The sequence below is a fragment of the Anas acuta genome, chromosome 3 (assembly GCF_963932015.1).
Source record: "Anas acuta chromosome 3, bAnaAcu1.1, whole genome shotgun sequence".
NCBI lineage: Eukaryota > Metazoa > Chordata > Aves > Anseriformes > Anatidae > Anas > Anas acuta.
In genome coordinates this window covers 22234686-22258465 of record NC_088981.1, presented here as the reverse complement: position 1 = coordinate 22258465, position 23780 = coordinate 22234686, and the positions used below count along the sequence as shown (strand labels likewise).

The window sequence follows — 23780 nt, the reverse complement described above, 5'->3', positions numbered from 1 at the left end:
AGGCCCCAGCGAGGATCGAACTCGCGACCCCTGGTTTACAAGACCAGTGCTCTAACCACTGAGCTATGGAGCCACCTATCACTTCCAGCCCTGCCGACGGCTGCTGTACCCGCGCCCCCTGCCTTGCACCGGCCCCTCCTGGGCGCCCGCCGAAGCCGGGACTGTGGAGGCGCCAGCCGGGCTCCTGGTGGCCCCAGCCAGGCTTCTGGAGACCCCAGCCGGGCTTCCTCGTCCTCTGGGGCCAGCTCGGGGCCACCTCGGTTGCCCCCGGGGCTCGGCAGCGGCTGGAAGCTGTTTAGGCCAGAGCCAGGGAGCTGCGGGCTCCACACTTCTGCTTCTCGGGTCTTGTGGGGGGCGCTTCAGTCTTCCTGCCCCTTCTCAGTTGTGTCCCCCCAAATTTACCCTGAGGTGGAAGAGCTGAGGTGAATGGGAATCACAGCCCGAGCCCCCTCAAACAGCACACTCACCTGTGCCATATTGCCCAGGGATGGCTGAAGTACCCGGTGTATCCACAACTGCGTGTGGAGTTGCTAAAAATGTGGAATAAACTAACATTTGCACATAATTAAATACACTGTTGCAGTAAGAAGTATTTCAGCGACAAACTGAGGCTTGTGAAAGTGTTTCTTCAAGGGCTGTTAAAGTATTCTCCAGCCCCCAAACCACCTAGCAACGTAACCCACTATGGAGAAGCTGAGTGAAGGTTTTGTGAGGTCGGGCTGCGTGATGCTCTGTGCAGGGTGAAAGCCCCCTCCTCCCCCCAAACTAAACCCCAAACAGCTTACACTGAGAGATTACAACTGGTGTTGTAAATCCGAACAGCTTTTGTGAAATAACTGTTGCCGAAAAATGGGCTTAATTTTCTTGCAAATAAACCACGAGCATATGTTGAAACCAACAGCCCGACAGATATTGTACAGCCTCCGTTTCTCTTTTCATTTTTTACAGCACAAGAAAGTTTGAAGCCATTGAAGATTTTCCAATTTTCTTTGCATACAAGAGCTGGTCTTTTGTATGCCAAGTCTTCATCCATGAAAGCTTAGGAGAAGGTGAAAAGGCAACCAAACTGGGAGACACTGCTCTGGCATAGTGAGTCTGAGCAGTACTGCTGAACGCTGGAATCACATCTAGAAAAGCAGCCACAATTTGCTAGGTACAAGCCTCAAATTGCACGTAACCAAAAATAAAGCTCCTTGAAATAAGAAGGCAGAGAAAAAACTGCATTAAGGCATTAGAGACCTTTCATCCACTCCACAGATTGTGAGCTAGGTCTTTTTTTTATTTTATTATACCTTCTCTTTAAACGGCTATTATCTCTGTGGACAAACTAAACCTGTTCTGGTGAACTCTGTCTTGTTGTTTATGTAAGACGCTAAAATTACTTTAAAATATCTTATCAAAATGCTTTTGACCTCTAATGTGACAGCTGATATATTTGTGAAGTTTCACATTTCTTTGATGGTTGTTTTTTTTCTCCTTCCCTTTGAAGTTGGTGACTCTTTAGAGCTGGTGAAACTCTTCTAAAGAGAGCTAAAATGCCTGGGGTGAGTGTTCTGTTACTGCAAAGGGGAACTGAAATATAATTGTAGCTTGTGTTGTAACTTTCCCTTTAAACTAGATAGGAGCAGAATGGTCTTACACTCTTCCTACAGTAAAACAAACCTACTTTAACCAATCTATCAGAGCTGAACATCAGGGTGAGATGTATACTGAGGACTGAACAGTGTTGAAATCAAGTTTTCTGTGGTGGTATGGCTACTTGTCAATGTTGATTTTTAGGTGCAAAGTCTGTAAATGCCATAATTGCCCTGCCTCCAGATTCCCTTACTGTCTGCTTCGAGCTCACTGGGAGCTCTATGCAGTGTAGCACACAGTCTTTGTCAGGCACCCTGGGTAGGATTCAAGAGGTGATGGAGAGACCATGCTGTCAGTAAGACCTTTAGCTTCTCTTTATAATAGAAATGAGGAAATGAGAAACTTCTCACAGATTTCACCTGAAGGTAAACCACTAAAGTAGGTTGTCTGAATCATGGTCTAGAAATTGCCTGTTTCTCAGTTGACTGTAAAGGGAGTCTGTGCTGAAAATGTCAGTTGTTAAATGAGGCAGATCTCCCTGGTGCTGACAGGTTTGTTACCAACTAAGTTTTGCTACTGACCAGGCATTATCCTGCAGAGGCATGGCGTGGGATGGATGTGGTAACTGCTATGTTTAACAGACATAACAGCACCGCATAGCTCCTGTCTGCAAGCTGCTAATGCCCTTAGCTAGGCCATCCTCTCAGTCACATTTGCACGGGAATAACCTTTAGTTTAAGACTATTTTGCTTAGATGTTTAAACTAGAATAAACACTCTACCTAGCTGGAGTGTTCCCATCAGAGGACCAAGAGAACTTTTAGGTAGATGGAAAGATAAATTAAATGTCTGGAGAAGACTCTCAGAATATTTCTGCAACTAAACATATAGATTTTGAAAGTTAAGCAGTTGGGCAATTAAAAAAAAAAAAAAAGCCCATTTAGTCTTCAGGCTGACATTATTGCCATTGAAAGCCACTAGGTGGAACCTAAGTACTGCGTGAAAGCTTGGGGAAAATGTTCATGTTTTAACAGACTTCGAATGCTGGTAAGTGTGCATTTTTAACATACAGGTTTAATAAATAAATAAATAATTCTGTAGGACAATTTACCTTTAAAGATGTTCCAAACATGAAAAATCTGTATTGATATATGCCCTGTAAATTTTCTGCTGATTTGCAGATTAAAATTGTTACGTGTCCCCCTTGCCATATCATGCCTTTACCAAACGTTCATTCTTTTCTGTCTGGTTCACTGAATTAATGCTGATAAAAGTGGAGGACTAATAGAAGTGGTATAGTAAAAGCAGTGTGAAAGCAAGCAGGCAGGCCCTTTGTAAACTGCCTTGCTGGTATAACCCTTTTTTTTTTTTTTTTTCTCTTTTATACAGAACAGTTTTGTAACAGAGTCACTCCCAAGGTACGGAGGAATGCTGAAGGTCATTGGGAGCAGCACATAGCACATTTTCCTTTCCTGAGGAAAGCTGTTAAGAAGGAGCAAGATTTGAAAGACACATCCTAAACCTTATCTACACCAAGGATAGGCAATGAGCAAGAAAAGTTCATGGCCAGTGTAAGCGCAGGTGTAATTTTACCCTCAGTCTGCACCAAGGCCATTACTAAAAAAAAAATAAAAAAATTAGTTGTTCCTGATCAGCTCCCTGAATGTCCTTAACAGCACCACTGAACAAATGTATGTTTAACTGTGTGTGAAGCTGATGTTGGTTTGTAGATGTCAACCATGCTGCTGTGAATTTACATCCATCACTGTTAAGAGCAGTGAGCTAATCTCACACACATTCCAGATGATCTTGTTGTCATAACTTACATTCAACTGTTAAAAGGAGAAGCAAACCAAAGGATTGACTCTTTAGACAACAAGTTCATGATTCATCCCTAGAAATTCTCCTACACTCCAGTATTCTCTTCTCTAAACTCCTTTGCCTGGCTAACCATCCAGGATGAATTCAATTTTACTGGTGTTTTTGCATAATTCAGTTCTTTGTTGTACAAATCAGCTTTGGGCTGCATCGGTCTGAGATAAATAGCAGTGAGAGCTTTCTCTGCAGATGTGGTGTGTCTCATAACAGGTTGTTGTGGCTTGCCTGCCTTTGTCCTTTTTACATCTCATTCTCTATGTCTCAGGGCAGCCTGGTGCACCAGGGATATTCTCAGCAGAAGTACGGATCACCAAAACTCACATGTTTGTGTTTCCTTGTCAATGAGAATGGATTTTCAGCACAGCACCAGTCTTTCTGTGAAATGTGATGTTCTGGGCCTTTTAGTTATTTGACAGATTCAGTACTATCAGTTTTGTTTCTTAAAGAAACTGTAGTAATTGAAAGGTGCCCAAGTTTGATGTGTTCATTTTAATTATCAAGTGTTGATGGGTTAATTTGTTTTGTTCAAGCACAGTTTTTTTTTTTTTTTTTTTTTTTTTGAATAAAATGTAATTATAGTCAGAGGAACACTTCCAGCTAAGTTTGAGCGACTTTTGAAGCTGGTCATTGTGGTATTTCAGGTACTGAAGGATCTCAGGGTGTGGTTGAGTCCTGCCTATGAAGCTCTCCTGCATATGAAGCTTTAGGTGTTATTTGATTGAGAAACACCTGAAATGTCCTGTTCTGTGGTTTAGAAATGAGCAATCTTTTTTTTTTTTTTTTTTTTTTTTTTTAAGTTATTTAAATTATACAGGAATGATTCACTTGTGCTTGAAGCACAGAGTACAGAAAATAACCAGCCAAACAAAAAGACTAGATAAAAACCACCAAAAATAGCCTGTCATTATTTTTTCCACTAGCAGTTACCATTTGCAGCAGAGGCTGCAAAGCCTATGTACAGGTTTGAGCTTGTGTGCTCCTTGCATCCCTACTCCATTCTAGCATGAGATGCTGGTGAGCACCCTTCCCCCTCTCTGATACTCTGCTTTCCAGAGGAAAGAAGTTCAAACATGCAGCAGATATGGTGACAATTCAAAATTAGTTTGGTGTGTCAGTAGTCATCTTTTGGACAAATATCCATTGTCACATGCAAAAAAATCCTGTCTTTTTAACAGCATTTTGTGCAGATCTGGAGGGGAGCCAGGGATTGATTGTCTTATGAAAATTAAATTCTCCTTCTTTTTTTTTTTTTTTCAGGAAGATGGCATAGTACATAAGGGACCTGTAGAGAAGATCATTTTCCCACGTATCTCTGTTTGCTCTTATGCCAGCTCATCTAATAGGTGTTTTGGTGCTCATCACTCATATTTGAGCATCACTACTTTTCTTTGGAGAAGCCATCACTATTCTCAAGTCAGACTGCAAAGTAACAGCTCTGTTTCTGCCTCATTGCGCATTCTTGTTGTTGAATATAAAGCAGTATATATATATGTTTTTTTTTCAGGCTAATATACATTTTACACACATTTTAAAGCAGGGGAAGAAGAGATGTTGTCTGACTTAATTTTGTTTGCAACCAAGTTATTTATTTGATCCAGATCAGATTTGAAGGTATTTGCTAAAATAAAGTGTTTCTGATTGTGATATATCTGGTGATCCTTAAGATCTTTGAAAAATTGAGATGTTACCTGCTCCAAGCTGAACTGGCTGCAAAGGAAAGATGTTTTTGTGACAGTTCTGCAGTTTGAGACAGAGCTAGAATATTTTTTCTACCCTGCCCTGGATTAAAAATAAGTTGTGTCTATGTACATTGCTATCAAAAATATCTCCTTTTTGAAAACGCTTAGATATCGTGCTAGCCATAGGACATTGTATTCTTCACTATGTAGAGGACTTGACAACATCTGTCCTTTGCCTTGGAGACAGAGACACTCTAGAAGCCCAGATGTGGAGGGACTGAGAGAGATGACCTCACGTCTCTGAAGAAGATGACTTCACATCTCTGGGCTTTCTTGTCTGGAGCCACCAGAACGGTTGTCTGTGTTTAAGCACATGGTTATCTGTGGGTAAAGAAAGTGCTGTAACAACTATGTCTCACCACGCTCTGACCAGTGAAGCTGTGTGCACACTCCTCTGCCTGGGTGTGCTTTTTTTTTTCTTTCTGAACCTTGTTAAACCTACCCAGAGCTCCTTGCAGACTAAGCATGGCTGCACAATGCCTCTTAGCCCTGGCAAGCATGTCAGCTGTGAGAGCTGCCCCAAAGAGCATGCTGAAAGCTGTGTGCTGCCATTGCCCTGCTTCTTGTCCTCACTGCCACCTTTAGAAGCCCACGTGGTAGGAAATAGCTAGCCCACAGCTGTGCATGTGCCAGTCAGTCTGTCAATAAATACGTGTGTGTGTACATACATACCAATGGCTGTGCTGTCTGGTTACATGCTGCCAAGTAGAGTATACAGCAACTGAGTTCTTGTCTGGAGACACTAACCTTAAGGCCTTGGCTGTACATTTTCCAAAAAGCGAGGAATGCAGGACAATCTTTGAGGTTGTTAATCCTGTCAAATTTGGCTGAGACCAGTTAGTAGATTTGAAGGTTACTTAGGAGTGGGGTTGGCAAACAGTGTAGTTTCATTAACCTTTTTCCAAGGAAAACCAAGCTAAAAATGTCCTAATCACATTTTCCAAGCAAGCTTTAACATTCCTTGGAAAATTGACAATTCAGGAATGAGTGTGAGGCAGAGGAACCAGGAGATCCATACTCTAGGATGGACTCTGACACTTAACCTCGTGCCTTGTTTCCATAGCTGTCCAGCATTTCCCTCCTGACTTCACAAAAGGATGGTGTGTCTTTGTTTGTAGTGTGCTCTATAAATACTAAGTATTATTATTAGTGTAAAAATAGACTCAGAAGATGGTGGTCTGTAATGGAATAAAAATGTAACAGGATGGCCCAAAATTCCCTGTCTTGGGAAAAAAAAAAAAAAAGTTTAATTTTTCTGTTGCTGTTTTTAGATGCAAGGAACAACAGTTCTTAATAAGCATCAGAATTTTTGTTTTACATAAATATTTTATGGTGATTTCTTCTAAGAGCTGTAAAACTACAGGTACTAAGTTCATTTTGAAACTCAGTGGGAGGCAGGAAAATGGGCATGTGTTCCAATGTGGCCAACACTACTGTAGAAGTAGTTGTCTCAATCATGTCCTATTTGCAAGGGTTTGAATATTTGGTTTAGCGGAAGATGCAGCTACCCAAGGAAGATTGTGTTTCAATTACTAGTAAAGGAAAAAAAAATAATCCTGCCACAATTATCAGGCACTTTTCTTTCTCAAGTGCTCACATTCCCTTTCCTATGAAACACATTGGAGTCTCAAAGGCAGACAGTCTGTATGATAATCAAGAAATAAGTTGTTCTGGAGCTCTCTTATGGTAGATGGAAGAAAGATGCAAGTATAATAAATAGTACATAAACTGTGAAAAGCCAACTGTTGCTTAAGTGCTGGACATGATAAGTAGAGCTAGGCGATTTGTTTTTTTTTCCCAGGAAAAGTAAATGAACTGAAAATACTTTTTTTTTCCCAGCTCTTTTACTGGTTTTGCTGCTAGAGACAAACATGTGAGGGTTAGAGACACAAAAGTGGCCATGTGTTATTCTTCTATGCAGTTCAGAATATTCTGGCTCTGTTTTCTTATCTGTCTCCAATTTGGATATCAGGATATCACATGGGACCATGTCAAAGGCCTTACAGAAGTCCAGGTAGATGACATCAGTCAGTCTTCCCTTGCTGACTGATGCAGTCACTCCATTGTAGAAGGCCACCAGGTTGGTCAGGCACAATTTGCCCTAGGTGAAGCCATGCTGGGTATCCCGGATCACCTCCTTGTCCTGCATGGGCCTTAACATTGCTTCCAGGAGGATCTTTTCCATGATCTTTCCAGGCACAGAGGTGAGGCTCACTGGTCTGTAGTTCCCCAGGTCTTCCTTTCTACCTTTTTTAAAAATGGGAGTGATGTTTCCTTTTTTCTAGTCACTGGGACTTCACCTGACTGCCAGCACTTCTCAAATATGTTGGAGAGAGGCTTGGAAACTCCATCAGCCAGCTCCCTCAGGACCTGGGATGTGGTTATCAGACCCCATGGACTTGCACCTGTTCAGTGCCATCAGGTGGTCCCGAACCTGCTCTTTGATTGCAGTGGGAAGGACTTCGCTCCCCTTGCCCTCACTTAGAGGTCTGGGGACTTGAGAGACGTGGGAAGCCTGAGTGCCAGTGGAGACTGAGGCAAAGAAGTTGTTGAACACCTCAGCTTTCTCCATGGCTGTTGTTACCAGTTCCCCCTTCTCATTTATCAGAGGGTTTACACTCTGCTTGATCTTTCTTTTCTGGCCAATGTACCTACAGAATCCCTCCTTGTTATTCTTTGTATCCCTTGCTGAGTTCACTTCCAGCTGTGGCTTGGTTTTCCTGATCCCATCCCTGCACATCTGCATGGCATCCCTGTACTCTTCCCAGTCACCTGTCCCTGCTTCTCCCGCCTGTGCATTTGCTTTTTAAATCTCAGTTTGACCAGCAGGTCCTTGCTCAGCCGTGTTGGTTTCCTGCCTTCCCTGCTTGACTTATTACATTTGGGGATGTTCTTGCACTCTAAGAAAAGTGTCCTTAAGGAGCTGCCAGCTCTGATATGTTTCTTTGTCCCTAAGGACAGTTTCTCTGGGGATTTCATCTACTAATTCCCTAAATGGCTGGATTTTTGCTATTTGAAAGTTCAAGGTTGCTTTTCCAGGCCCATATTCCTTGACACCATGAACTCAACTGGTGCATGGTCACAGCAGCCCGGACTGCCTCCAGTCTTAACCTCTGTAATGAGTTCATCTGCACTGGTGAGCGCCATGTCCAGTAACACCTCTCCTCTGGTTGGTTTGTCTGATACCTGGACTGGGAAGTTATCCTTGATGCACTCCAGGAGTCTCCTGGATTGCTCACAGCCTGCTGGGTGACCTTTCCAGCAGATATCTGGGTGGTTGAAGTCCCCCACCAGGATGGGAGCGTGTGAGTGGGGTGCTTCTTGCAGCTGCAGCCGGAAGGCCTCATCAGCCGCCACCCCTTGATCAGGTGGCCTGCAGCAGGTCTCAGCCACAAGGTGTCCTTGATTATCTGGTCCTTGATTTTTACCCACAAGTTCTCAACTTGTCTGTGGCTGTTTATCAGAGGCAGCTGTGCACAATCTATCCAGTTCTTAAATAGCGAAAGGAGGTGAGCCTTGCCTCAGTGCCTGGGAGGGTCATGGAACAGGCTTTCCTGGAAGCTGTGTTAAGGTATGTGCAAGACAAAAGGAGGCAGCACCACTGTCCTTTCTTCCTTGCCTGTGTTTTCTGTAAATCTTATAGTCCTCTGTTCTACTTTTCCAATTGTGGATTCATCACAGTGTGTTTCTGCGATAGTAATTAGATCATAGTTTACTAATTGCACTGTGGCTTTCAATGCCTCCTACTTGTCTACCATAACGCATGCATTGGTGTGGAGGCACTTCAGTGGGGCTGTTGGCCTTATTATCTCTTTAGAGGAGCCCTCCCTAATTCTTTTGGGACAATTCACAGGTATTTCCCTGTTACTTTCTAAATTGTTGGTGTTCACTGGTTCTTCTCTCTCACTCAGAGGCTAATCTCCTCATGCTGAATCTAGTTTAAGATGGGGAGGGATTGTTTTTCAGGGCTTAATGTGACAGTACATTGGGCTACTGAGTGCTGGGAAGCTGTGTTTCTTCTTCAAACTTTATGCTAGAAATTGTTAGAAACCTCTCCTCCCAAATTTGCTGCTGTAAAGCTTTCCTGAACCGTTTTTTGGAAATATTTGAAGGCCAGCTTTCGAGTCATCCACTCCTCTTCTGACACTGTTTCCATAAGCCTGCCAACTGAGCACCAAAGATCTGACCTCCTTGTGGGTTTAGGCAGATCTGCTGCTTCAGAATATGTTTTTGCTGATAAATCTCGTGTTTTAAAAATGGTAACTGGCTGTGTCTCTTCTTTGCTTCTGAAGGACCAAACTGTTTGCAGAACCTCAAATGTTCTTTCTTCTGATTAAACTCAGTACCACAGTTCAGCTTTCTAATTGGTTTTTATCTCCTCTGCCATTTCTCCTCCTTTTGATTCAGTTGGAAATACTGACTGTAATTCACAAATCAGAAAGTTGGACTGTTGTAATCAAACTCTGAGCAAGCTTCTGCAGGGCATAAATATTAGCAGCTGTTCTTCATACATGATGGATCTTTTTCAAAGGTTATGCATGTATACTAATTCTTTCCCTAACTGAAATTTCTTTAAAGGATACAGCAACTTGCCATAGAGTAAAGAAGATACCCAAGTGTATTAATTCACTTGGGTAACTGATGTGTTAATGGTGTTACTGTGTTTGGAAATGCTCTTTCCAATTTACTTAGCTATTATGTGAGTAAATTTAAAAGTGACTCATCTGTAACCTCCAGTCAGGTCTGGTTGAAGGGCAGGGGATTTATCAAGCTCATGATTTCCACAGCATGGAGTACAACTGATTCAATGCCTGCGGAAAGTCTGGGTTAATATTTGTGTTGTTGGAAACAGGAAGTGATCAGCGTCAGGATACAGAGGCACTTTTGCCCTGTAAATAAGAATCAAATCAGTCTTGAGTGGAGGTGGTAAGGAGTCTGTATATATGAATCGGAGCCTGTTTAGGTCTCAGATCAGCAAAATATTTAAGTGGTGTCACTATCTGTGGTATTCAGAAGTGTGCTGAAATGCCTGGATGATAACAGTCCATAATCCTTTTCTCTGCTTTCTAATATGCCTTCATTTAACAGCTCCAATGTCTTGCTACTTTTCAGATTTATCTTTTCAGAAAGTCTTATTTGTTTTTGTATTTTTTTTTGCCAGTCTTCACAGTCAGCCCCATTTAGAATGAGGAGAGAAGGAAGGATTCATTGTTTACTGAAATACTGACTGTGAAACAGAGAGCAGGGTCATCTAATATGACCTCAAGCATGAAATCAAGTGTGTTAAGACCACATTCCTTATCAGCAGGGCAATTCAAATATAGATCACATTGAACATTCTCAGCCTTATGTCTGTTATATATCACGGTGATTTTTATATGTCTGGGGCTCTTCAAATGTGTCTTACCTGATGAGGTAGGCAATAATTTAGCAGAGTATCTATGAAATAGTGTTAGTCTTCCAATTAAGACATAAGACTTTCTGGGTGTGCTTATAAGACATTCTTGTTTCCCTGCTAGCATTTCTGCATGGTAGGAAAACTCTGTATCAGTGTTCCAGAAAAATCACAAGAAGAAGGGATGAGATGTGCCTTATGTACAGAGGGCAAGGCTCTGGTGTCCTTTCCACCACTGCAACTATAGACAAAAACCTACAGGAAATTGCACACTTGTTTAATTGGCTGTTCTTCTGGTGGAAGCAATTCTGGCAGTGCAATAAATCTCCTGGCTAGTAGTGGACCGCTATTTTCTTGTCAATAATGTTAACTAACTTTCTGTTTAGTTCTACAGTTGAAGCAGGTTTGCTTCAGGTTTGAAGGCACTAGTGACCATTAACAAGGGACAAGTAAATAAATAAATATGTGGAGGAAATAGTACTTAAAAAAAATAAATGCTTTTCAAGATTCAGTTATTGTGGTTTTATAGGATGAGTGACTGAAACTTGTTTGGATTCTTCCCAGAACAAATACACACACTGAAGTCCTCTGGAGAACAGAAAAAGAAACAGCAGTAATACAGAAGTACCAGTTTTATCTCTAGCCCAACAGATAATTTTGTGGTAGTGTGCAGAACACGTGTTCACTCCTAAACCATTCTCATACCAATAATTGCACATGCACATGTTTAACGTTTTAAGTCCTTAAACATGTCTGTTAAGGAAGCGTATGCAGACCCATGTTGTTTTGCTGGTGCACTAAGTTAAGAAAAAAAAAAAGGCAAAGAAGTTTGGGGTTTTGCTTGTGCCCTTTCCCTTACAGATGTTATTGGACTGAGAGCTCTCTGTAGGGAGAATTCTTGGTATATATTCTGGGATGTCTGGAAAAAAGATGATAAATACACCATTTCATATGGAGGGTGGATAATTCAATGCCTAAGAATGTGAACTGGGGAATAAATCAATCCAAAGAGACATTCAGTTCTTTGGCGTTCATTTCTCTTTTTTTCTTTCCCAGTAAATGTTCCTCAGCTATCCTAGCAAGGGGGTGTTCTTATAAATGCCTTGCTGAAAATCTCAGATCTTACTGGCTGTCCTCATGAGAATTCACAACTGTAGACTGAAGGTGGTTCATTGCAGCTTATGTTTAAAGCCGTAAGTAGCAAGTCAAGATAATTTCACAACTAAGTTGTTGTTTTGAACTGAACTGAATGTTGCTTGTTCTAAATCACTCCTGCTTGCTTGGTGATTAGGAATAGCACATTGGTGTCCCCTCTGAACTCCTGAATTTGCAGTAATAATTGTACCACGTGAATCTAGATTTAAGGTAATCTCCAGTTACCTCTTCCATTTCCATATTAGCCTGCTCCCAGTCTGACTCCCTTCAGACTATTAGTTCTATAAATCTTTGCCCTAGAGGGCCATCAGGTTTGAGGGGAAGGAAAAAAGATTGTGAACAAAAAGAAGCTTAATATCCTTTCTCCACTGGACACTGTATCAAAGGTAGATGTGATTACTCTAGTCTGATTTAGATAGTTTACGCATTTAGCTGTGGAATCTGCACTGGATACAATCTACCCCTACAACAGTAGGGGTTTGTTAATTAGCTTGTTTAGAGAAGCACTTACAGAAACAATGTGGTTCAGCAAGAGCTGGTCAATCAAACCATAGCTGAAGAAACACCAGAGACCCTTTCTACCTGATCTGCTAGGAGACAGAAAATACCAATAACACCAGCTATTGGCTGCTGCTGTGTGCTTTTAGTGTCCTCTATGCATTTGAGGGAAGCAGGGAGGGACTGTTTTTTCCACTTCAGTTGAAACACTCCTCCTTTTACAAGTACAACTTTGCCAAGAGGAGAAAAAAAAAAGCAAAACTGAAATCTTGCCAGTCTAATAAACATGAAGATTATGTAGATGAAAATCCCAAAGCCCTTAGGCCCTGACCACAGTGTTGTTTAGATGAATTGGCAGAGTCTGAAAACCTTTATCTCATCTCTCTGACCTACGGTTATTCCCTTAAATGCCTTCTCCAGGATCATTCTCCCAGTTCCCATTTTAGTGTTTCTCTCCTGTGAAGCAATAAAAAGAAGCTCTCAGCTCATCATGTCCTCTTTAAGTATTACTTGTGAAAAGAGCGTTGCTGAGACTTCTTGCTGTGGATCAATGTGCTTGTGGCCCAGCTTGGGTTGAAATATAGGTGTTTTGGGACATGGTAGACAACAGCCTCAGAGGCTGGAACAGTGTTTGCGATAGGGTGCATCCATCTTCCTATCAGTTTTGGATGCTGCTACCACCAACTTTACTCACGGTGGTGGGCTCTGTCTGTGCAAGGAGTCCCACATTCATGGTATCAGTCCTCACCTGTGAAAGACCACAAAGCTTTGCCCTTGAGGAATCTTCTTCCTTAAGTGCTCCTTTTATGCTTGGATGGAGCTGTCAGACTCTAGATGATTATCTTATCTGACAATGGCTGCTTTGCAGGTCCCTGTGGGTGTATCCTAGATTCTGGGGTCCAGCTGAGCAATCCTTCTTTGTTAGGCCCAGGTGAAGGCACTCTGTGCTCTTGGCAGCGTGAATTATTCTCCCTTCTAAATGTGGAATCTCCTACTCAGAATTAACATGACAGGTTGAGCTTCTCAAAGCTCTTTGGGCTGATCATGAGTTCAAGCTTGAATGTAGTTCCTGCATTAGAGGCAGAGCTGTGGTACATCCAGTTGATGTATCTTGTAGAGGAACAATTTACAGAAGTTGGGTAACAGGTCAAAGATAGAAGCAAAGGACACAGTTTCTTTTAGGAGAAAACAAGTCTGTGTACTGTGTCCATGTTGTGAAGAACAGGTACTGCCTTATACTGCGCTGTTCTAATCTATGCTAGATGACAACCTGAGTCAATGACAATCTAAGCCTGTTATTTTAAATGAGAAGTTTAGCTGTGTAATTCAGGATCTGGGCATTGTTTTCAGGTGCTTATATTTCAAGCTACATTGCTTATGTTTAAGATCCTTCTGACTCTCATGATTGTTGTAGGATGGAGAAATCATTTGGCTCGTGGGATGCTATTTAAAAAAATGATTCTTCATGTCTGAATTTATAAGCTGTGATTAGTACCAACAGAGAAAACTGTAGGTGATCCCATCAGCATAGTCCCTATTGAGTGCTCCCCTCTGTTTTTCATTTTCACCTCAGACACAAGGGGAAGAAACTGGGACCTTTTCAGAGCTGTAATCTGCAATTGCCCTATGAAATTGAGATTTGAATTACATACCTTGCTGTGCAGGGAGGGCCATCATCTGAAACTGTCAGAGTTGGAATATATAAAACTGTACATACCATAATTTGTCCAAAGTTTTGATCAAAAAGAAAATAAGGGAGATGTCTGTGTCAGCCAAAATGTCACACCTTGCAGATTTAGAACAGGATGAAGTGATTTGCCAGCCTCCATACTACTCACAGGGGCCAAATAAGTCTTCTCCCTATATAATCCCACCTGTTCCTGACACCCCAGCTGCAGCTAGGCAGCTGATAATGCCCAGTGTCACTAATCCACTGGGTCACATACTGAATGGAGCTCAGCATATTGCAGCTTGCTGTCTGTCTTTGAAAGAAAGGCAGTGACACAATGCATATAGAGTTTATTTGCCTTTTGCTATTTATCTTCATCATCTCACTGATTTTTTATCTTCATCATCTCACCATCTGCAGTTCTGCTCAATAATGGCAGTAATAAAATGTTAGGGAAAGGTACCTGGGGACTATATCCCAGAATCGCCAGTTATGCTATCTAATAGATATAGGCTGTTTATCAAAGCTACTGTAGGCAAGAATTTCTTTGAAGCAGCTGTCTGGGGAAAGTGTTTTTCATGAGCTTGGGGAAAGAGGGTGTATATAAAGAAGGTTGAGAGTGGATCTGGAGCTATGTAGTTTTATTTATTTTTTTTTTTAGAGATTATAGGTAGGGTGAGATCATGGGAGGTGAGAATGTGAAGCACAGGTAGCTTGTGAGCAGCCTGTGAAACAGCTTGTGTGAGAAGATCCCAAATATATATTAGAGAAATTAGAGATTTTTTTTTCTCAAGCTCTGTTAAACTTTGTGCAACTGCCTATGTAACCCTAAAATTCTTGTGTCTGTTGAACTCACTTGCAAATAATCTGCATGAAAATTCTATAAATCTAATGCTGTTGGACAGCTCAAAAGTACTGGGCTGTGTAAGGTTATATCAGGTCAGTTCTCACCCTTGTAAACCTGCCAGCCTTGTCCAACACTGATTCAAGAAGAAACACAAGAATATCTGCTGGTGGGAACGGTGACACTTCTGTCAGTGTGGCTCCTGCAGTTCTTGCCTGTTGGTGTATCTCCCAGCTTGAACAAAACGTAGTGGTGAATTTGTGATGTAGGAACTGGAAGGGAGCTCACACCATGCTCAGCCTTTGTGTGACCCTACTTCTAAGTCATCATGAGCTGGTGAGGTTTCCAACTAGCGACCGATTGAGGTTGACTCATGTGCAATGTAATGCAAAGAGGCAAGCAGCCTCCCTGTAAGTGCTACTGTTACATCCCTGTGCACTTTGCTTGCGTTCAGTGGCAAGTCTGAGAGGGATTTAAAACATGGTATTTACAGTAGCAATGCTTGTCATCCTTTTAGTTCTGATCTGCTGCAAACCCATGGTTTTAAAGGCTGCAAGGTACCCTTGACTTGCACTTTCAAGCTTGGTGATGCTATTTTGTTAAAGGCATGCTTGCTGAACTTACTGTGTGGTGCCTAACTATTTGACCAGTAATACCTGTGTCAGGCATCTTGCACAACAGGAGGGGATATTCTGTGTATGAGTTATTATATCTCAAAGGAAAACTTGAGGTGGAAATGAGATAAGGACAAACACCCAGCAGTTTGGTGGTGCAGGAACTGAAGCTAATGAATGAGATGGGCCCTGAGTTGTCCATCTGAGCATGTGCAACAAATACACTTCTCAACTGCATGTGATTTTTTTTCCCTTGTTTCACTATTGAGCAGCATTAAGTATGATATTAGTGTTGCCATACAAAAAAAATCCTTCTTGAGTTGCAGGATCAAAAGGAAATGTGCTGGGAAGCTTTGCCCAGAGAGGAGGCTATGTGGACACGAGGTCAGTGTGAGGGGTAGGAAGAAAAGTCACTTTTATCTTTTAAAGGCAGATGAGTTTAATTTGAGATGACAATGCCAGAATCGATTCCAGCCCTTCACTCCCACCTCTGCCTCTCTGATCATGCTACCAGTGCCAACACAAACATTCAAAAACCAATACAACTTGATGCAGCTCCCAGTTGCCAGTGGAAATGGGAAGGCATGTCAGGAGTGGGAAATGAGTCTGTCTTAGCTGCAGCTGGTTTCCTTGAAGTAGTCATGGAACCACAGCTGATAAATATGGTTACTCACAAGTTGTAGTTGTAGCCATGATTTTTTTTGCCCCCCAGATTTAACACAATTAAATTTCATTTAGTTAAATATCCTTGTTTTGGGGACACTTGCAATATGCCTTATGTCCCAGTGTACCTGAAGTTATCGGTAAACACTCTCAAACTCATCATGTTTTTCTATTTGGAGATCAAAGAGGAGGAATCCCCGGATTTGGCTCATCCAGGTATGGTGTTATGCTCATTTCCATGCTGCCCTTTAACAGATAGCAAAAGCACATCTAGAAGCAGGAGATGTTGAACTCACACATGGGTACTAGTTCTTAGCTTTGTGCTACAGCAATTCAGTCTCTCAGTTTGCCTCAAGTCCATCCAGTTCCTTTCCTCCTCCTGTCTCTTTGGGCATACATTTTTGGGTAATAATTCTCTCTTCCTTTACTCCAGAGTAAAAATAAGTTTAAAAAAAGTGGGAGGTGTGACACTTGGGGCAGACAGTCCTCTTCTTGGTACCTGGACGCTCTTGTTGGTGTGACAGCTGACAAAGGGTAGTTAGAACAATGTGTTGGTATGGTTTTGTACCCAGTTGCTCTCCACGCAGTTCTGCTGTTCTGAAGTGAGAAGCATTGAGCTTGTCCCCTCCAGTGGGAGCTATCTGTCCCTCCTGGTATAAAAGGCAAGCTGTCTTCCTGAGCTTGGAAAATCATGAGGGGCTTGGGAGCCACCCACTTAGGCAGTTGGTGGTGCAGATGGAAAGCAAACAAAGGCAGAGGAGGGTCAGTAATGAGTAAAAGGAAGGCAGTCCCAGTACATGCTGTTCTCTCGCCAACTTCTGGATGGAGAAAAAGCTGTGTAGGAAAACTGAGGCACACTGCTGTCTGCATAGTGGGTATAATTACAAATATTTGAGGAGTGTAGAACTGATGTTTCTATTGCTTGGATGAAAAGCACTATGCACACTGAGTGTTTGCTGTTGTCAAACTGATCCTATTTCATGATGTCCATCAACAACTGATCTTCTGTTCTATTACTATCTTGCCCATTAGAGGGGTGAGGAGGCATTAGAAAGGTGTTCAGTTTGCTTTCCTTAATGTCCGATTCCCTTGCTGTTGGCTGTGAGATCATTAAGCTTATTCAAAAGGAGTGTGGGCAGATTTGTTTTTGAAAACTTTACAGAGATCTGTGGACAAATTGACTAAGCCCAGGGCATTTCCAGAATGCATATCCTTAATTGTATGAAACACTTTGGAGCCATCTGACGGATTGTCTCACAGTTCAGCCATCTGGTCTGGAAATTTAGGCAAGATTTAGTTTATGGAGAAACTCTGAGTCACTCACACTGGAGGTTCATTAGATGGCTCCTGGGCTGCTCTTTGATGGAGAAAGGCTAGTATAGTGTCACTGCTGATAGTATGCTGATTGAGAAAAACATAAGGTTTTAGGGGCTCATTAGTTTTGATTGATCAGATTAAAAACAGTTTCCTTGTCTTTGCTAAAAGACTAGTTGCTCACCCTAGTCCAAACCATTAAATAGCAGTATTGTTGTTTTACTTGCTCTGTTATTATAAATGTACAAAGTTCACTTTACTTTTAAAACAAATTAATGTTGTCTTTCAGGTAGTTAAGTGTTGTGGTAATCAAGTCTTACAAGCTTGCAACACCTATGTGAGGAAGGGCAGTATGTTTATATCACGGTAGCAATGAGGGGATGTATGGAAAAATGAAGTCACTTAGGAGAAGACGACTTTCACTGAGGAGTGCACCATGCAGGCCTCTTCATGACTGCTGGTTCTTGTGTGCTTGCTCTCTTTCTTGGAGGTTGAAGAACTCTGTACATAAAGCTCAAAATGATTCCTGGGGGGGAGATCAGAGGCTGTGAGGCAACTCTTGTCCCCAGGCCAAGTGCACGTGGGCTCAAGCAAGTTCCTCTCTCAATGAGGAGATGGTTAATGCCTGCTCTTGATGTGGTCCATCTGCCCTGTGCTGTCAGGCCCAAAGGCTATCAGGGTACTGGCTTTCCATGCAGTGAAGTTCAGTTTTCATTTTCTTTTGCATTGATCTATATTCAGTGCTGGCAAGGGGAGTCAGGGTGACTGATAATGAAAGGCAAGACGAACAGTTGGAGAAATGCTCTCAATTATATGCTGAAGCTATTGCTGATTCAGTTTTCAAGACTATGGCCAATAATAAAAACAAGTATTCCTGTTTAAAATTGTTCTGAGACTAGGGATTTATTTGTGTGCATGAAACTTGAGATATTTGAGCCTAAGAACATGCAACGTGTCCAGGAACACTGTGGGCCATGGGAGGTTCTACCAGCCTGACTCTCCAGAGAGTCACTTTTAAATTTACAAGAGAACCCGAACTTTGATTTGGTTTGAAATCAAATCCTGAACTCTCAATGTCCTCAAACCTGAATTGCATCTGATGACACATCTGGAGGCTATCTGATCCCTCCCAAGTCTCAGATTTAAAGTAAATGAGTCAAAATGAAAAATGAAGTCAGCTGAGCTAGAACTTGTGCTCCACCATCAGATCACAGATGTTTGGTGGTCAGCTGTGCCAGAAGGGGATGCTTTCCTTCTCTCTAGATTTGCCAAAGCATTTCACCTGCAGACCTGACCACCCAAGAGGCTGTTACAGATGTGTGTGTAATATGGGTGACTTTCTGGCTCCCTGCTTCAGGTTCTATGAGTTCAATGTGTCATGGAGCAGATGCTGAATTACCTTTTTCCCCTCTTTGCTCCCCTCTCATGTCCCTTTCCCAGCTCTTCCCATTGAGGACATATCAAAGAGCAGTTTCACTTATGCTGCTGATCTAGTCTGTCACACAAGGGCAGCCCTGCTATGAGCACACTACGCTTGAATAAGATTCATTAATTGTAAGACTTGGAGGAATTCTTTGCCTTTTACCTCCTTAACCTTCCTCCTCTGGCTAGAAAATGTCGAGCAGTGATGGCTCTGACTGCCTGGTATGATGCCAGGATGAAAACTCAAGTTTTGATCATTTTTGTGTGCTAAGAGGGGCTAACTCCTCCTGGTTTCCTGGGGGTAACTCTCAGATGCAATGCCATGGAAGTGAAATTGCATAATTCAGTACTTGAGGTGGGATAAACATGATCAAAAGCTGAGCCATTTCCCTCTTTCTAGTACTTATTTAAGTGACGCAGCAAGCAATGATAGCTTGCAGCAGGGCTGCAGTTTTGGGGTCTTTTTGATGTCTGAGTAAAAAGACTGTTGGGTGAAGAGACTGTAAGAGAACCAGGAATAGAACTGGGCAGAACACAACCTGCTGTTGTTTTCTGATGCGCTTCAGAACTTGCAGTTTCAGGAAGAGAGTACAACAGTGGCTTGAGGCCATCTCTGCTTCTATTCCTCTGTTTTTCAGATGCTCAGGGGCCAGTTTAAATTAGAGCAGTCCCTGTGGGTGCTCTTGCAGCTGCTGTACCGAGCTGCTTCTGTTTTGGGAGTGCAGAATGCCTCAATCATGTCCCCCTCCCTGACATTGCCCCTGTGCCAAGGACAGATGGTAGTACCTTGCAAATGTGTGTAGGTCCTGTGCTGCTCTGTAGCTGCTGCTATGTTGGTGGAACAGTGTGTGAAGGCTGAAAAATGCTGATATTATCCCAAACAACCACCTCTCTGGTTACAAAGCAAACAAAAAAAGGTGTTTTTTTCTGGAAGAACTTCCCATGAAGCATTCCATCCAGCTCTCAATGTTGCATCGCTATTTGGGCAAACTATGTACAATTGAGTTTTCCTTCACTGAAGCCTGTTCAATAGAACGAATTTTCCATTACGTGAGAATGTAACAGTGTTTGTGCTTGATGTTCATGCAGTGTGGTGTGGTCTCTGACTAAAACATCTTGTTTGAACATGAAGTATCAGTCCCTTTCAGTTGAAATGTGGAATTTCCTTCCAAAACTATCGTGCAGATCCTGCAGGACTCTGACCAGGTCTGTGCCCGTTGTAGTGATGTGGGTTCTGGACCAGTTGCTGTGTTCTTTGCTGCTCTGTTCAGATCCTGCCAAATGGAGTGGCAGAGCCTTACAAAGACAAGTACTTAGGTCAGATAATGATTAGAGATGAGCCTGCCCAGTCTTTTCTATGCTGTCTGCAGATGCGTGTGTTCTGTGAACTCAGGGAAATATGGGAAAGGATATTCTAGTTTATGAAGTGTAACTCCCTGAGAATCCGTTGCATGTTTTACTTTGAGGAAGAATGAATGGCATCTTTTTCAAGATAATGTATGCCATGGGCTTTAAGAATCTCATGTGTATTCTGTGGTGCCAGGATTTGGCCTGGCTTGTCTCACTCTGCCTTTTAATACCCTCCCATACAATGCAGGAGTTGAAGAATGTGCTGTGTACCTGGCTGAGTTCTACTGATATTGTGTGCACAGAATCAATTCCTGTATTGCTCCATGTTAGAGAAGGGAGAAAGAAGAGGCACACAAATCTTTACTCCTGAAAACCTTGTCTGTTTGGTAGACATCCCTGAGAGCTGTACTTGGCCAGTGTGCTGAAAAGGAGTAGTATTGGTACCAAGAGCTGTAAGTATGGCCAGTTCAGGGAAACCAGCTCCCTCTTTGCCCAGCAGAACCAATGAACAGAAACTCTTGGCCCAGGGGCACAACCTGGGATGTCACCATGCTGTTGGACATTCCAGAGTGCTAGAGCCATGACTCTAGATGCTCTGGTGGCAAGCTGGGCTTAAGGAGGCATCATGTCAGCTATGCCTGTCTGAAAAAGTACTGAGAAACCTGGTATGGATGGGTGCTGATATCATGGGGTTGTTTGCACTTGCATAGAGCACCCCATGTCTTGCTTTGATTAACAAGCCTGGAAAATTTATCAGAAAAGAAGTAAGGGTTAAGGCGTATACAGTTCATCTTGGAAGGGAACAAATAATTTAGAAAGCAAAAATTGAAAATGTTGATCAAAAACAGACTTTGAAAACAGCTCAGTCTTGCCAATTCCGATGGTACAAGAAGTTTTAGCTTCTTTCCAATACTCCAGGTTTACAAATTCTTTGGGGCCAATTTTCAGCCCATATGAATCAACAAAGCTGTTTTATGCTGACTTGTGTCAGTTTATTTATGTTTTTCTGCAGCTTGTGCAGCACCAGTGCCAGGTCCTTACAAATAAGCTGTATTTCACCATGCCAGCAGATATTTCAAGAGGCAGTTCCTAGATATAAAATCCTGTGTACTGTGCCAATCCTAGTTGTCAAATCATACCTACCTCTTACCACTCCTCATTGTCTTGATAGCGTTCTGGTGGATGTCATGATGTGTGGTTGCTTTGGCATCGTGACTCCTTGTTCACACCGCCTTGAGCCTAGTCCAGAGCAGATATGAACCTGGTGAGAGACACATTTCTGAAAGGGAGGGGTTTTCCTCTTCTGTATTGTTTTAGAATGTGCTCTCCACTGCAGTGTCTTAAAATGGATGGTAATGGGCCACTGGTTTGATTTCGGTTGAAAATTGTTCATCTGATATCCATATGAGATTGTGCTTTAAGGATTTAAATAAATGATCAGAGCATACGGTCGTTTTAGTGCCAACAGGGAGAGGGAAATGGTATAAGATTCTTACTGAATGTGCTTTTATCATCTATTCTTAGTTTGCTCTCTGAGGTACTTCGTCATTTTTAAGCAATAGCCAAAGAAAAGAGATGTTAAGATGCGCTATTCCAGAAAGCAGAAGAGAGGTTTTCATCTCTAGATCTCAGTGTAATGGTAGCTTCAGTGAATACAAAACTTGACAGCCTTTTTTTCAACAGCCACATTCCTTCTCCTTTCTCATTATATGGAGAGAAAGCAAATCCCTGGGAACTTAGTCATGGATGAAAGGAAGCCTCCTGAGCCAGGTGGCTACCATGCTGAGATCCTTCTAGATCTCAGCACATTGTATGGGATTAGCTGGGGTCAAAGGTTGGTGGAAAGTTGTGGGGCTGCTGTTCAAGTCCATGAGCAGTGTCAGGGAGCTGCAGGGGCAGGCTGTTCCTCAGCACAAAGGGGGCTGGGAGATGCAGGGTCCTTACCAGCAAGAGTGCAGTGCCACAACACCAGAGTGATGCTGCCAAGAGGCAGCCAAGTTCAGGCAAGAGTCCAGAATGTTGGACGGAGGAGGGAAACAGACCTTCATGGAAATATTTATTAAATTAGAAGAAAATCCTGGAACCCAGTTTCCTCACCCTCTCACCTGTTATTACCATTTTGCAATGCATGGAGGACTCTCCTGGTCAGACATCTCTTGCTGTACCACAAAACAAATGTGGTTAGGTAGTAGCAAGGCTACAGGAAAGCTTTTATGTCCCTATACAACTCCTGAAAATAGAGTTGTATTTGCTTACTGAAGTCAAATTATTGCTTATATTAGAAATGCAAAATCTCGTGCCAACTCAGTGTTACAGCTACATGTTGAAAATAGCTAAAGGGCCGGAAGTACAAAACTCAGGTTCCAGTTGCAACTCTGACTCAGTCCTGTTGCACATTCCAGGGTTTAGTGGGTTTAGTGTTTTCCCTTCCTGTTTAAGTATACAAATGGTTGGTAAAACATATGCCTATTTCAAGACTTCTCTCAGTTCCCAGCAGAAACCAGAAGTGAAATAGAAATTAGAAATAATTTTATTAATATTAGAATGAATACAGGAAAAAAAAAAACACTGGCTATATCTAAACTTTGGTATTTTTGGAGTTCAGATATGGAGCTGAATTTGGCTGTGACCCAACATGAATGAATATGAACATCCTTTGTATTACATTGTCTTATCAGTTACTCATTATCACAAAAAAAAACAAACATTCAAATAAAACCAGCATTTGAGTTACTATTAGGACCCATTTCTGGTAAGCCATCAACAACAGAGCAAGTGATGGCAGTGCTCCAGTGAAAATATTTGGTTTAGTTTGTTCTGATTTTTTACATGACCTTTTCATCACCATCACTGTTGTCGGTGTTTTCGGAGGGGCTTCAACCTATATTCCTCTTTTTCTCCTAGAAAGTAAGTAGCTTGTTTGAAAATAAAATACAACAGGCTTTGCTCTACATTCATTCTGCAACTGCATGTTTTTGATGTCAATTTTTTTTTGAGTTTAAAAGCAGCCTTGTCACTTTGCAACCTCTCAGTCAGAATTCCACTTAAGGGCAGTTTGCTTTGTGCTGGTGAAAATCCACTGTAGACACGTGGGTGCCAGCTCTTGCTCTCAATGGAAGAAGTGATTTTTTTTTTTTTTGAAATATGTTTTTCCTCAAGAACTGATTTTGTCACACACTGATGAAAGCAAAGGCAAGGTACTGGAATATCAGGGCAGGTGACTGACAGGAAAGCCAGAGAGGGCATTATCAGACACTTTAATGCAGGGAAAAAAAATAATTCTCTGTCCTAGAAGATATTCAACATGTTGAACAGCATGAATTTTTAAAACTGCTTACCTGACAAGGGATTACATTGTGAAATGTCACATTTACTCCTACTGTTTCATATTTCATAGTACTTTTCACTATGTGCATTTAGAAAAATGACATTTTCTGGTCAGAGGCATGGTCTCTCTGAGTTTATAGTTGTTCCAGACAGTTTGAACTCTGTTCCCATTTACGGTGAGGTATCAATGGAAATCTTGCAAATTTACAGCAGAAGCTGATTCTGACCACTTCTCCTGTAACTTGAACTGTATAAAGAGGAGATGTTTGATAGCCTGAGTGAAAAGATAAACTCCTCTGTCATTTTTTTAGGGTGGTTTGGAGGTAGAAGTCTAAATC

At 42.0% G+C, this 23780-nt stretch overlaps 1 long non-coding RNA gene and 1 other non-coding gene across 7 annotated transcripts in view; one reads left to right on the top strand and one right to left on the bottom strand.

Moving 5' to 3' along the window:
- TRNAT-UGU (transfer RNA threonine (anticodon UGU)) lies at positions 1-73 on the bottom strand. Its single transcript has one exon. It is a non-coding gene; the product is annotated as a tRNA-Thr (tRNA).
- Positions 74-8556: 8483 nt separating this feature from the next.
- LOC137853566 (uncharacterized) overlaps positions 8557-23780 on the top strand; it is a 176561-nt gene continuing 161337 nt past the window's right edge. For 3 of the 6 annotated variants that reach the window (XR_011094578.1, XR_011094580.1, XR_011094579.1), the window contains exon 1: positions 8622-8762. This is a non-coding gene — a long non-coding RNA (uncharacterized lncRNA). Of the gene's footprint in view, positions 8763-23780 lie in introns of all 6 variants that reach the window. The other 3 variants (XR_011094575.1, XR_011094577.1, XR_011094576.1) reach the window with 3 other exon arrangements.